Source organism: Sesamum indicum, linkage group LG8, assembly GCF_000512975.1.
Source record: "Sesamum indicum cultivar Zhongzhi No. 13 linkage group LG8, S_indicum_v1.0, whole genome shotgun sequence".
NCBI classification, from domain to species: Eukaryota; Viridiplantae; Streptophyta; class Magnoliopsida; order Lamiales; family Pedaliaceae; genus Sesamum; species Sesamum indicum.
In genome coordinates this window covers 5270132-5283340 of record NC_026152.1, presented here as the reverse complement: position 1 = coordinate 5283340, position 13209 = coordinate 5270132, and the positions used below count along the sequence as shown (strand labels likewise).

The window sequence follows — 13209 nt, the reverse complement described above, 5'->3', positions numbered from 1 at the left end:
ATATTATAAAATCACCAATAAAAAGTTATCAATCTTCCTTTATTAGAATTTAGAAGTACCCCTCAATTTGTTTATTAATCCATTTCCATTTCTTTCTAAAGGTTGGAGTAGGAAAGAAAAGGAGTTATAAGTAAACCGAATCCTGATTGACTAACACTGGAAGGTTTTTTCCATCCTTATATCAGCAAGTGTTTTCGTTGCTGCCAAGTCCTATCTAGTGGTTGCAATGTTGTTGCCACAGGATCGTAAAAAGCAACAAACTCGACCTGAGTCCAAGCACGCAAGAGTACAGTGTCTACCACACGAGCAGATTCATTCTATAAAATAAGATTGCTAAGTAACATGTAATTTTAATTAATAATGCATCTAACAGAATGAAAATATTGAAAAATCATAATGTAAAAAGATAGAATAGAGTAATAATTTTAATAGCTTTACAATGTATGGGGGAAAAGGAGGAATACGTGGGTCTTTTTTTTTAGCAACCTAGCAATCATCATCTTACATTCTAGGACTCTTTTTGGAACAACCTAGGACTCTTACAAGGTTGTATTTTGGTAGAATGTGTAACCTAAGCACCAAAAAGCTGAAGAATGGAGAGCAACAATAGAGTTTCAACATCTGAACAAATTCAGAAAGTCCGGCAGCAACGTGTTGAACACAAACAGTTTTATATACCACAATGCAGAAATAGACAATCAATGCCACAAAGCACGTACCTTTTGTCTTTATGCTGGTAAAATAGACTACAAAATTATCCGAAACCTCTCTACATGTCATTCCAATTATGAGTTACAAAAGCCTGTTTATGAAGGAGCCGACTCACACGGCCCAGAGTGGTAGAGGCCATGAACACTCCAGAAGTAGCACAATCTTTCTAACATCTATACAAGGATTCAAACACATCAATCCCAGTTCTGATGAAAATGTGTACCATAACAATCTAGGCAAAAAATCGACCAAACACAATAACACAATAGTTGAATCTGACTCCTATAACTTCCAACTGTAGTGTATCAAAAACTACCACATACCTTCAAATTAGGGTCTCTTACCATCACTAACAGTTACATTGTTATGGTTTTGTATCATCTGATATATTCAAAAGGAAATATAAGTATGTTAAGTTATTGATTACATTTGTGAAAAATATATTATCCACCTACTCCATAATGCAGAATCATGTACACATGATCAATTATGTATCAGTTAACACCAGGAAAGCAAAGGTAATAAATCAGAAGCTGCAAACAAGCAAAATCATCAAAGGAAATGTCATGTTTCATAAACATGCTGAAGGCACAAATATTCAGAAACTTGTACACATGTTCAATTATGTATCAGCTAACACCCGGAAAGCAAAGACAATAAATCAGAAACTGCAAACAAGAGTTTGTTTTTAGAACGATGAAGAAACATACCGACCTTAATAACAAAATGCATAAAGGAGTCATCAAAAGATAAAAGGATTACCTCCATTTTTTATAATATATTTTGATCAAACGCACAGAGTATGAACAATATTTTGATCAAATAAAATCAAGTAATCTATGTCCCTATTATACATAAAAACAATGAATGATAACTTAATCCTATTTTTAATAACAAATAAAAATTTGTCAAGAGACAAAGTTTTAATAGAAAATAAACTATCTAATAATCATAAATTCCTTTACCCTACATAGATAAAAGTGTGAGAAGACATTTATACCCTTAAGGACTATTTTTATTAATAAATGAGAATTAGTTAAAAAACGATAGTACTACTACCACCTAAATAAAATTTTAGTAGCTTTTAACTGAAAAGACGACTACTAGCAGTTCTAATTTTTTAAGTCAATTAAAACTTATTAACGAGGTGAATAACACTAAATAGCATTTAATAAAAAAAATTATCTTATTAGTCTACATATGATAACATTTAATTATAAAGTTGTGCATGGAGCATAAATGTAAAATACTAAAGCTAAAACTTTAATAAATAACAAAACATATTAAAGAATAAATATTTTAAAATCACCAATTAAAAATACAATCTACCTGTAGTAGTACCACTCAATTTGTGTATTGATCCATTTCTATTTCTTTTTTAAGGTTGGAGTAGGAAAGAAAGTAGTTATGTTTTCACCGTGTAAAGTGAATCCTTGTTTGGAAGGTTTTTTTCATCCTTAGTTCAGCAAGTGTTTTGATTCCCTGCCAAGTCCTATCGAGTGGTTGCAATGTTGTTGTCAGAGGATGGTAAAAGCGACAAACTTCGACCTGAGCCCAAGCACAGAAGAGCACAGTGTCTACCACACGAGCAGATTCATTCTATAAAATAAGATTGCAGAGTTTACATGTAATTTTAATTAATAATGCATCTAATAGAACGAAATAATGGAAAATCATAATGTAAAAAGATAGAAAAGAGAAATTATTTTTATAAACATGAAGGAAAAAAGACAATTTACCTTTTGTCTTTATGCTTGGAAAAAGAGACTGCAAAGTTCTCAAAAACGTCACCACATGCCATTCTAATTATGAATTCCAGAAGCTTGGTTTTGAAGAAGCCAACTCAGACCGCCCAAAATGGCAGAGGCCATGAACTCTCGAGGTTGTATATTGAAAGATTTTAGCATATGCACTATCAGAAATAGTACAATCAATTTTAACATATCATCCAAGAGGACCATAGCGGTTTCGACATTTTGTTGTAATCTCATGCAATTCTCTTTGTGCAGCGATTTAACCAATTAAGATTAACTCCACCTTAGTGTTTTGGGTGAAATAAAAATGGACTCCTAGATTGACAAAAGGAATAGGAAAGTAGTATGTACCTAAATGCTTCTCTTGATCCCATTAGTGAATTAATTATAAGGAACACAAATACAAGGGATGAAAACGACAACACAATATTAATTATGAGATATGCTAGCTTTGAACTTTAGACAAAAATCCACCTAGCCCAATAACACAAGAATTTAATGTGGCTCTTATAACTTCAAATTGTGATGTGTAAAACATTATCACCTACCTTACACTCCCATCTTCTAGGAAATTGGGGTAACTCAACAACACTGACATACACAATAAAATCCACTCCAATTACTCGAAATATGCACCCATAGGAGCGTCGAAATATATTTTATCAGATTCCCCACACTGAAACTATGCTTACCCTCAAGCATGTCTCAATCAAAATTCACGAATTATCCAAGTAGCAAGTCTCAAATTTCCTTTCCTGTCAGTCAAGTATATCCCCTAGACTAACATGACTTAATAGTTTAAGAAGGGATAGCAATATTGAGAACAAGCACTTGTAGCACAACATTCAACACACAAGTATTCCATTGACTTTATCAAAATCAAATGAAACAAGTCTCAACACTCTCACAAGGGTATCACTCTAATCACTCAAAAGTGTTTGAGAATTTGGGTTCCACTCAAATCAATACATAGCATGTCATTACCATAGGCTTGCTTGTGAATCAAATCTCCTCCACCAAAGAAATTCGAATTGATGCATGAATCAAAGGGTCTTTCCATGGGTTGTAATGGGGTTTAGGACAAGGTGTGGAAAAACAAAGGTCGAATGTGGCTTATTAATTCAAAGGAGTGAAGCCGACCTAGTTGCTCATCCTTCCAAGCTCATTTCCCTTCAAATCGATTCAAGTGATATGAACAATCAAACTACTCAAACTTTTCATTTTCTGTTTCTGTTTCTGTTTCTGTTTCTCTTCCTTTTTTAGAACCTTTTCCTCTTTCTTTTTTTTTTCCTTCTTTCTTTCATGTTTCTCTTTTCTTTCTTTTTCTGAATCTTTTCCTCTTTCTTTTCTTTTTTCTTCTTCTTTCTTTTCTTTTCTTTTTTCTTCTTTTTTTTCTTTTCTTTTTTCTTCTTCTTTCTTTTCATTTCTTTTTCATTTCTTTCTTTTTTTTCCTTGGGGCTAGGAACGCGACCCTTGTATACTGCTTGAATCATTTCATTCACTCATTTTCATGTCAATTTACAAGCAACCAAGCCGGAAACATCCCTTGAATGGGTTCAAAAGTCACTTGAGGAAATAACAAAGAAGGGGATAATTTGGCTTATATTGTGGTTTAACCAAGAAAAGAAAAGTCAAGGCTCAAATGAGTTTTCTAAGCGTGAAGTCAAGGTAGGCTGTTTTCAGGTTAATGGGGTTTTCCTAAGTGCCCTTATCACTTTCATACTACAATCTTACAAGAATGTGGACTCAAAATGTATTACACAAGCAAGTTCTAGAATGGACACACTATGTTTGATGCCCTCAATCAAAAAAGATGTAGCAGCACTATTTAAATGGAAGTGCTTAGGTACAAAAGCTCACACAAAGGGCTTTTGTGTTGATTCTTGAACATTGTTTATTTGATGCAGTCAATGGAACACACTTCATGCAACTTATTTTTTTTATATGCCACTAGTGCTCGTTTCTCCTACTTATCACGACTTAAACCAAAATATCCTAATAATATAAGGGATATAATAAGACAACATTCAGAAAATTCAAGTTCTACCACAAGATAATTCGCATATTTTTTCTCAAGACACACCAACTTCCTTCACAAAATCGGTGTTCAATAAAAACTGTCAACCGCCAAATAAAAATTTTGAATCCCCACATATCCACATTCCAACAGAGCAATTCCCTGGCTGATCTAATTCTATTGTCACAATGAATAATAGGCTCTAATTTCTTGTTACTTTATTACAAGAAAGATTGTCATTCAAGTCAATCTAATGCGATAGGAGTAATATCTCATAACCTGTATAGAGCACAAGTCACTCAAATCTTCATTTATTTTTCTGAAACAAGTAACTATTTTTTGTAGAGCTTTGCACCTCTTTCTAATCTTATTCTATTGTCAGCATGTATTAACTAGAAATGATGAGCTAAAGAAACTAAAAGAATAGATGAATTTAACCATAGAAAATTTTTCTACATATGAGAACTGCAAAACTTACCTTCAAGAAGATCACAAACTAAAACTACAACATATACTGCATATAAGTAACGGGATCACCTCAGCATAACTTTTGCCTTGAAACCTTGCTCTATCCTGCCTTTCTTGCTTTAGCTGTGCAAATAATCGATCTCATGTGATCGCTTAAGCAAATCCTTTGGTCCTAGAGCAGCACTCTGCAATAATGGGACGGGTTACTTTGTTGGAGTCGAACAAAATTGGAAATTTATATAATGTGGAATTATCATACAGAAATGTACACCTACCCATTTCACAAGCTGATTAGTCATTTCAAAAGTTGTAATGTAGTATGACTACCTATGGAAGGTATAATAAATGATTGTTGTATAGACATGCTGTGAAATTTACAGTATAAACTTCTTCCATATTATTGCAAAAGTATTTATTTCTGCGTTTCGGAATCCTAGTCAGTGCATCAAATCTCTCAATTCATGCTGCTGAGCATATCTCTGCCTGCTAAAATTCTAGGATGGAAAAACCATCAGCAGCATTTCTGCATTGCAGGAACTGCATTTCTCAACTGCGGATCTGATAACTAGCCATATTCATCCCATATAATTCACATGGATTGTACATACTTAAGTTACTATTCCTCCCATTCTTAAAGATAAAAGCTATAATAATGGCTAGGTTTTCTGGATATCAAATACAAAATATTCTTTAGCAAGCAATCATCAAAAGATGAAGGCAATATGCTGAAGGACCAAATAAAGACCATATCTCCAAGATTGAAATGAAGTACAAGAGCCTACAGGGTACTGGAAAAACCCAAATTTTATGACAAGCAGCAGTATAACAGCTGCCAGAAGAATATCAATATGATTCAAAAGAAAATGAACATGAATAAGCATTCTAATACTGGCTAAAGAAGGGGCAAATAAGTTTCGGATTGGCTCCATCTACAAAATAATGAGTTCCAGATAAGAATTCCATTTGTCCAGTAACAAAGAAACATTGTCCAATTCCTAGTATCAAAGTGCATGAACTATTATATATTTAATAATATGGAACAGTGAATCAATATCTTGACATCTTTTCTATAGACCCCTCTGGTATGCGCTTCATATAGATCAAATCTCCTAATAGGAGTTCTGTGTTTTTTTCCTCTCTACAGGAGCCCAGTTCAATTAATAGACAACCAAGCCTGGTCACTGCAGTTGGGACTTTCCACTCAGAAGAGCAATAGCACATCAACAATTGGCTTTCAAGGAAAAGCAGGTATATACGGCCAAGTTCACTACCATGAAGTAAACTAAGAATGAGAACAACTAGCCCAAGGATTACAATAACGAAAATAACAAATCTGCAGGATTTCATTCTTACATCTGGCTCGCTGAAGGCATTTTCTCTTTTGTTCATAATCACTTCCACGCATGTCTGACTCCTGCAAGCCCTCATCCATAGCAGATGCCTCGAACTTCGCATAACTAATCACACCTTCAAATGTTTTGTGCGGTTCAAAAGCCTCTCGTCTTTCATATTCAGCATCAGATGTTTAAAAATCAATATATGCGTGTCATCGAATAAATAGAAAATCAATACACATTGATTTGATACATTAAATCTACAGCAGAGGCTGTAGAGCTATATAGCTATATTTAAAAAGAGGCCAGATTCGATACTTACAAAATAACAAAATCCTAATTGACGAAGAAAAAACTCGAAGATGCATACACACAAAAAGATTCGAAGAACCAGTTCGATGTTGGTACTTAGTGACATGGCATTATATGCATGAGGCTTGGCTATATGAGCACAGTAGATGCAGAGAGAAAATAGAACCATGTTTTTTTCTAATATATATCGGGACAAAGTTTGAAGTAAGTACTTGAGTTAGATAGAATAAACCCGTATATAATGAACCGGTAAAATAAATTATTGCCACCCACTGATCCATTTTGATGGAAGCTAGCATCGAACCGAAGTGTCAACATAGTGTGAGTGAGAGAGCAGAAAACACCCTTCAAGTTTGGGCGACGCAATGATCAAATACCTTACATAACAGCTTAGGCATGTTTAGCGCAGGTTGATCAATTGCAAGCTCAAAAAGAGCTCTGGCTCGTTCAATTTCCGCGAAGGATCTCTCCAACTCAGCAAACTTGCTCCATGCATAGCAGTTCTCTGGTGACCACTCCAAGTATTTTTCATACAGCTTCCTGCATCGTTCTATATTACCAAGTTGCAGCTCTATCTCGACGTACTTCTTAAATATCTGTTTGTAATAGAACACAGTTCAAGAAAAAACCACCAAAAGAACATCAAATGAGGAATAAAGTTGCTATACATCATCTTATGTCACACCTTATCTTTGGGAGCTATGCTAATTGCCGACTCCAAAACACGCCTTGCCGGTCAATATTTAACTGCCGTATTTAAACTGGACAGCCATCGGCCAAATCTTTGCAAATGAAAATTCGTTATAAGCAATCGTCTTTAGATACAAGCTGTAAAAGTTCAAAGTAAGTCAAGAAAGCATAGTTAAGATCACTTCATGAGAAGGTAAGTCATGATGGCAGCAATCAAGAAAAAAAGAGTAACTTAGAGAAACAGTAAGTTATGGAAAGCATACAAAGGGTGCTCATTAAAAAACTATGACTATTTGTATGCAATTATTTTTACTCTATCTATCCCAATACTTGATTTCTAAAAACAAGCATGGATAATCTGCCGCACCGCATAGAAAACTTAGGTACAGATTTATTATTGAAAAAAGGCTGCAAGTCAACAAATTACAGAAGATGGTCTATTTCAGTTTAACCATATTTCTTTTATGATCAAAAGTATATCCAGGCTTAGAACCATAATGGGAGCATTGCATGAGAAAAGTTAAACGACTAATTAATCTTATTATAATCAATGCACTAAATGTACTCTTCATGTCCTACTGAGAAGATGAGGCACTAAATAGAGGATGTTTGGCCGAGCTAATATGTGATTTATTTATTTAAACAACTGCATGTACAATACTTCGGCATTCGACTAAGATGGACCAGACATTTGCCATTAACGAAACTTAATTAGTGCAACAGCTAATCACATGTGTTATAAAGTAACCACATAAAGATATGTGCATAACATTTACAAAATGGCCAAACATATGAGTAACACCATCAACCTGAGAAAGAAAAAGAACACATTGAAAATAAAGTTTATTAAACTCTTACCTCTTTAAATTTACAGAAAATTAGAGATAATGTTTCAAGAATCTTAGACAAGAATAGAAATAACCTTTAGACCTCTAAAAGTTGTACCATTTCTTCCTTTGTGTAATCAAGTTAAATACGTCTTTAACTATAAGAAGTCAAGAATTAAATAACCATACAAAAGGTGCTCGAATTGTTGTGTACAAGAAACCTATATATGCATCCTTAACACAGAATCATGAAATCAGCACTATTTAGACAAGAATTTGGTTTACCAGCGGGATTTTTCTTTCTTGGATTTCTCTGTGTTGTGTCCGCCACCTGCTACCTCTGTCGTTGCATCTCACAGAAAGTTGCAAAACCCCCTCCAAAGCGTTAATCACTCGGAGAAAAAACCCCAAATTGCAAAACCCCCTCCAAAACGTTAATCACTCAGAGAAAAAACCCCAAATTGCAAAACCCCCTCCAAAGCGTTAATCACTCGGAGCAAAAACCCCAAATTCCAAGACCCTGTCTGCTGATCTTTCCCCTCTCTGGCTGTGGTTTTGAGGGTTTTCACTCCTATGTTATTTTGGGTGAGAAGCGAAAATGAGAGTGAAAGGCTGAGAATGGGTGGATGGAGGGGCGAGGAGACGGTAAAATGGTGGGATTAGGAGGTGATTTTTTCAGGGTTTTTACCGGTGGATTTGTTTTTCAGGAGGGGTGGATTTTTTCTTTTGTTTGATTTACCGGTGGATTGAGGGGTTTTTACCGGCAAATTTTTAAAAATATTCTTGTATTTTTTTCAATTATTATTATTTTTGTATATCTCTCTCTCTCAAAATAAATATGAAATGTGAAATGAATTTGTTCGAAACGTGTGAATCAACACATCTTTGTTATTAATTTAGTAATTGGTCTTTAATTTTTAATTATTATTTCTTTTGACAAAGTTAATTAATTATATATAAAATGTATTAACTTGGTATATATATATAGAATATAGTTCGGGTCAATTAATTTTTCTAATCGAATCTAACCAGTTACACAATTAACCCATTAAATTATTCAATTCAATCTTCAGTGCGATTTTAAATATATTGATTTTAAATGCTCGTTTGTTTTGATTATGTGGTTAAACAAATTAAATTTCTTTTTTTTGGTGGAAATGTGATTGTTTCTACAATAACACTTTCAAAATTGATTTCTATAAAAAAAATTACATTTTAATAAAAGCTACATGTTTTTTTTATTTTTAATCTTACTTTTAAAAAAAAGAGTTATAAGCTTCATAAAAAAAGGAAAAGAATAATTCAACGCATCTCAAAATTAAATCTTTTTTAATAAAATTACTAAAAATTCGAGGAATGATCATAATGATTTAATTAACTTGGATTATTAAAAGTTTTTCATTACATACATTTTAATGCAAAACAACTATGTATATTTTTTAAATCACATTTAGTTGAGAACTCAGATGTAAAACATACTTATGTTATGCTTTACCTTGATATTTTTCATATTATATATTTTAATTTTATGATAAATTAAAAATAATACAATAAAAAATATATTCATATATACTGTGTCAATACTGTGCGTGTCCTAATTTTTTAAAATTTTACGTGTCACTATGTCCGTATCGTATTATGTTCATATCCATGGATTATAATTTTTACCCCAAAAAAGCATTAAAAAAATGATAATTAACAAATTTGGACTCTACACTTTAAAAACTAAAATGGCGCCAAATTTCAAAGTACGTAGGGGCTTTTGTAGAGCAACAAATAGAAATGAGCAACTTACATGTAATGAAAAAAGTCATAGACGAGTTTTTTAGAATTCATTAAAAAGGCATTTAAAAAGTGGAAATAATATAAGGTAACAAAAATAAATTATAATTGAGACAACATATGAATAAACTAGCCCTAAATACTAAGATAACATGCAGACGACACATATGATCATCCCATGCAGAAGTTGAAAGAAATGAAAAGTTCCAACATCAAATTTGGATGAATATCGCATATCAATCCAAATCATACATACTAGTTCCTGTATACAGGGTTTGGCCTCTTAAGCTCAGCATTGGATATAATCCATAAACCAACACAAAATTCTTTGCAACATAATAACGAATTAACCCAAAAACCAACAAAGAATTTATAGCGCAACATAATGAAAAGGAAAAAAATCCCTTGACAATTCATCTATGATATCATCATATACACATCCAACTACTTACACATCTCCAGAAATTAAGAGAAGGGAATAACCTTTGCTGCTCTACAGTCGCAGACGTCGAACTATTGGATTGTTCCATTGACAGATTTGCTATGACCAGCCTAGAAAAAATCCATTAACCCTTAAGGCCCCTTGACTGAGAAAGAAATAATGGTAATAAATAATCCACATGAATAACAATATTCCTATGACATCCTCACAAGCAGCTTAAAAGTGAATCCATGAAATGCAACAGATTGCGCTAAAAAAGCAAACAAAACACTACAAGCTGCTTAAAGTACACTATGAAAGTAAAACTTATAAGTCCATACCTCTATTATGCTAATTCTATGGCTGGGAAAAAAAAAGAAAAGAATCAAAAGAAAAGAAAAGTGGAGTGTGTGATACAAATACAACCAAATTGCTCTCCAGCAGTTTGAGAAACTTGTATAACAGAAGGCAACAGACACATACATACAAGACCAGAAGGGTACAGGATGTGAAACTCAAAAAGGAAAGAATGACATTATCACCAAACGATATCAACAAAGTTCGATCAATGCCGACTCATGTTATCTAACTAATCATCATCAGAAGCAATCTTTTGCTTCTTCCACTTATATGCTGCTTCCAAAATCTTAAGATTTGTTGTCTGTGTTTCTTCAGGGAAAAGATGGTCGATATACTCCTCACACCTGCAGGTTATTGCAATATCAGAATTGGTCACCGCCGCCAACAGTTTAGTTTCAATGAGCTTCAATAGATATACAATCTCAGTTCTAATGTATATAGCACATATACTGTAATAGGAGAAAAATAGACACAACGTGTATCTTAAGGCAAACTCATGAAAGTAACTCTATTTCGCAGAACTCTGACAACTAATGGCAAAACAAGTTCAAATTCAAAAGTTGCGGAGGGATCACCACAAATCAACCAAGAGAGATTTCTTCAAGTATAGAATCTATGCCTAAGTCTATATAAGTCCACAGAACAAACACAACACCTAAAAAAGAAAAAAAAAAGAAGAAAGAAAGAAAACCATGGCCCATTAACTTTATTTGCCTTGGTTTATAAGAACAAAAAATTTCTTTTATTAATTACAAGGGACAAAAGCCAAAAGAATATAGGCTAAAACAATAGTTGGCGAGGAGAGGGGGGGATGAAGGTCAAATGCATACCCGGTTGGACCATCCTCAGTTTCTATTTGCCTGCTCTTTTTGAGTTTCTTTGGCAGCTTAGCATGGACGAAATCAACATCACCAACTTCGCCAAAGCTGCTTTCCATGTTCAACCATTCTTCCAAAAGCATTGTCATTATTTCCTCTTTCGATTCAGTGGCAGAAGTTCTGAAGTAGCTAAGGGCTCTTTCAAACACAGCTCATGAGCACATAAAATTTGTGAGGTCTAGTTCACTACCATGAAGTAAACAAAGAATGAGAACAACTGGTATAAGGACTACAATAATGAAATAACACGTGCAGGATTTCATTTCTTACCTTTAGCTCGCTGAAGGCATTTTCTCTTTTGCTCATAATCACTTTCTCGCGAGTCTAACTCTTGCAAGCCCTCATCCATAGCAGATGCCTCAAACTTGGCATAACTAATCCACACCTTCAAATGTTTTGTGCGGTTCAAAAGCCTCTCATAAAGTGCTCTAGTTCTTTCATATTCAGCCTCAGATATCTCAAAGTCAATGTATGCCTGTCATCGAATAAATAGAAGATTAATACACATTGAAATTTACAGTAGAGCTATAGAACTATATTTGAAAAAGAGGCCAGATTAGATTCTTTCACAATAACAAAATCCTAATTCACAAAGAAAAATCGAAGATGCATACACACAAAAACATTCGAAGCACCAGTTCGATGTTGGTACTTAGTGACATGGCATTATGTTATGTGCATGAGGCTTGGCTACATGAGCGCAGTATAAGAAATGCTAAACTATTAATTGTACTTAAGTAAAATAAATAATATTCACCTTTGAAGATTGTTGAGTGCCTTGAACTGATTCTTGAGTGCATGAGGGGCCACCAGTATTGCTGACTGTTTCTACACTTGTAGACCGAGGATAAACAAGGAAAAATAAGTCAGACATGATACAATTCATATAAAAAAAAGATAAGTAAGACATGGATACATTTCATATAAAATCCAATGTATTACCTTAAATAATTGCAGACCAATAATACAAATATATCTAAATCAATATAAAGAATAAAGTACAGATCTAACAATAACAGTGTTAAATAAACTGTAGCACCCCCTACTCGCTACATCTAATTATCACTAATTTATCCTTACTTTAATCAGAACTCATTCTATAAGTAATTATCTTTCAACTCGTAAAATAAATTCTAATTTACCAACATAATATATATACCACAAAAGGTATTAGATATCACCAAAAGTTCAAATTTACCCCTACTAGATGTCCTCATGTACATAACCTCAAGGAATATCATACCACAACTTAAAATACAAATCCCGACAAAAGACCAGAATATTTAACAACCCAATAATCAAAACTCTGACTTCAGAAGTCACGGCTGACCCACCTAATAAAGACGACGGCACCGCTCAAAGTCCAATGTGGCTAATCAGTGTGACCTATCTCCTGAAAAGTACGTGGCAAGGAATGAGCTGCCTACTCAATAAGTATAGTTGATCAATTTATATATATATATACAAACAAAGATTCACATACATGCAGTCATACCGACAACAATCATTCGTCATACAGCAACATCAGATATAAGCAACAATACATACTCACAGCTGTAAATCAACCCACGACATAATATTCATTCGTTATCATTTATTAGTTAAGGGCCCCACTTACTCTAGCTGGAGTACATCAGTCAATGGTTTCGCCGGCC

General features: G+C 33.7%; 1 long non-coding RNA gene across 2 annotated transcripts; it reads right to left on the bottom strand.

The window, feature by feature from the left end:
* Positions 4547 to 8838, bottom strand: LOC105167770. Of its 2 annotated transcripts, XR_848281.2 has the most exons (5): positions 8399 to 8838; positions 7282 to 7424; positions 6974 to 7192; positions 6304 to 6452; positions 4547 to 5135 (listed from the first exon to the last, which is right to left on the bottom strand). It is a non-coding gene; the product is annotated as an uncharacterized LOC105167770 (long non-coding RNA). The 2 variants fall into 2 exon arrangements; XR_002287572.1 differs by having other exon boundaries at positions 6304 to 7192.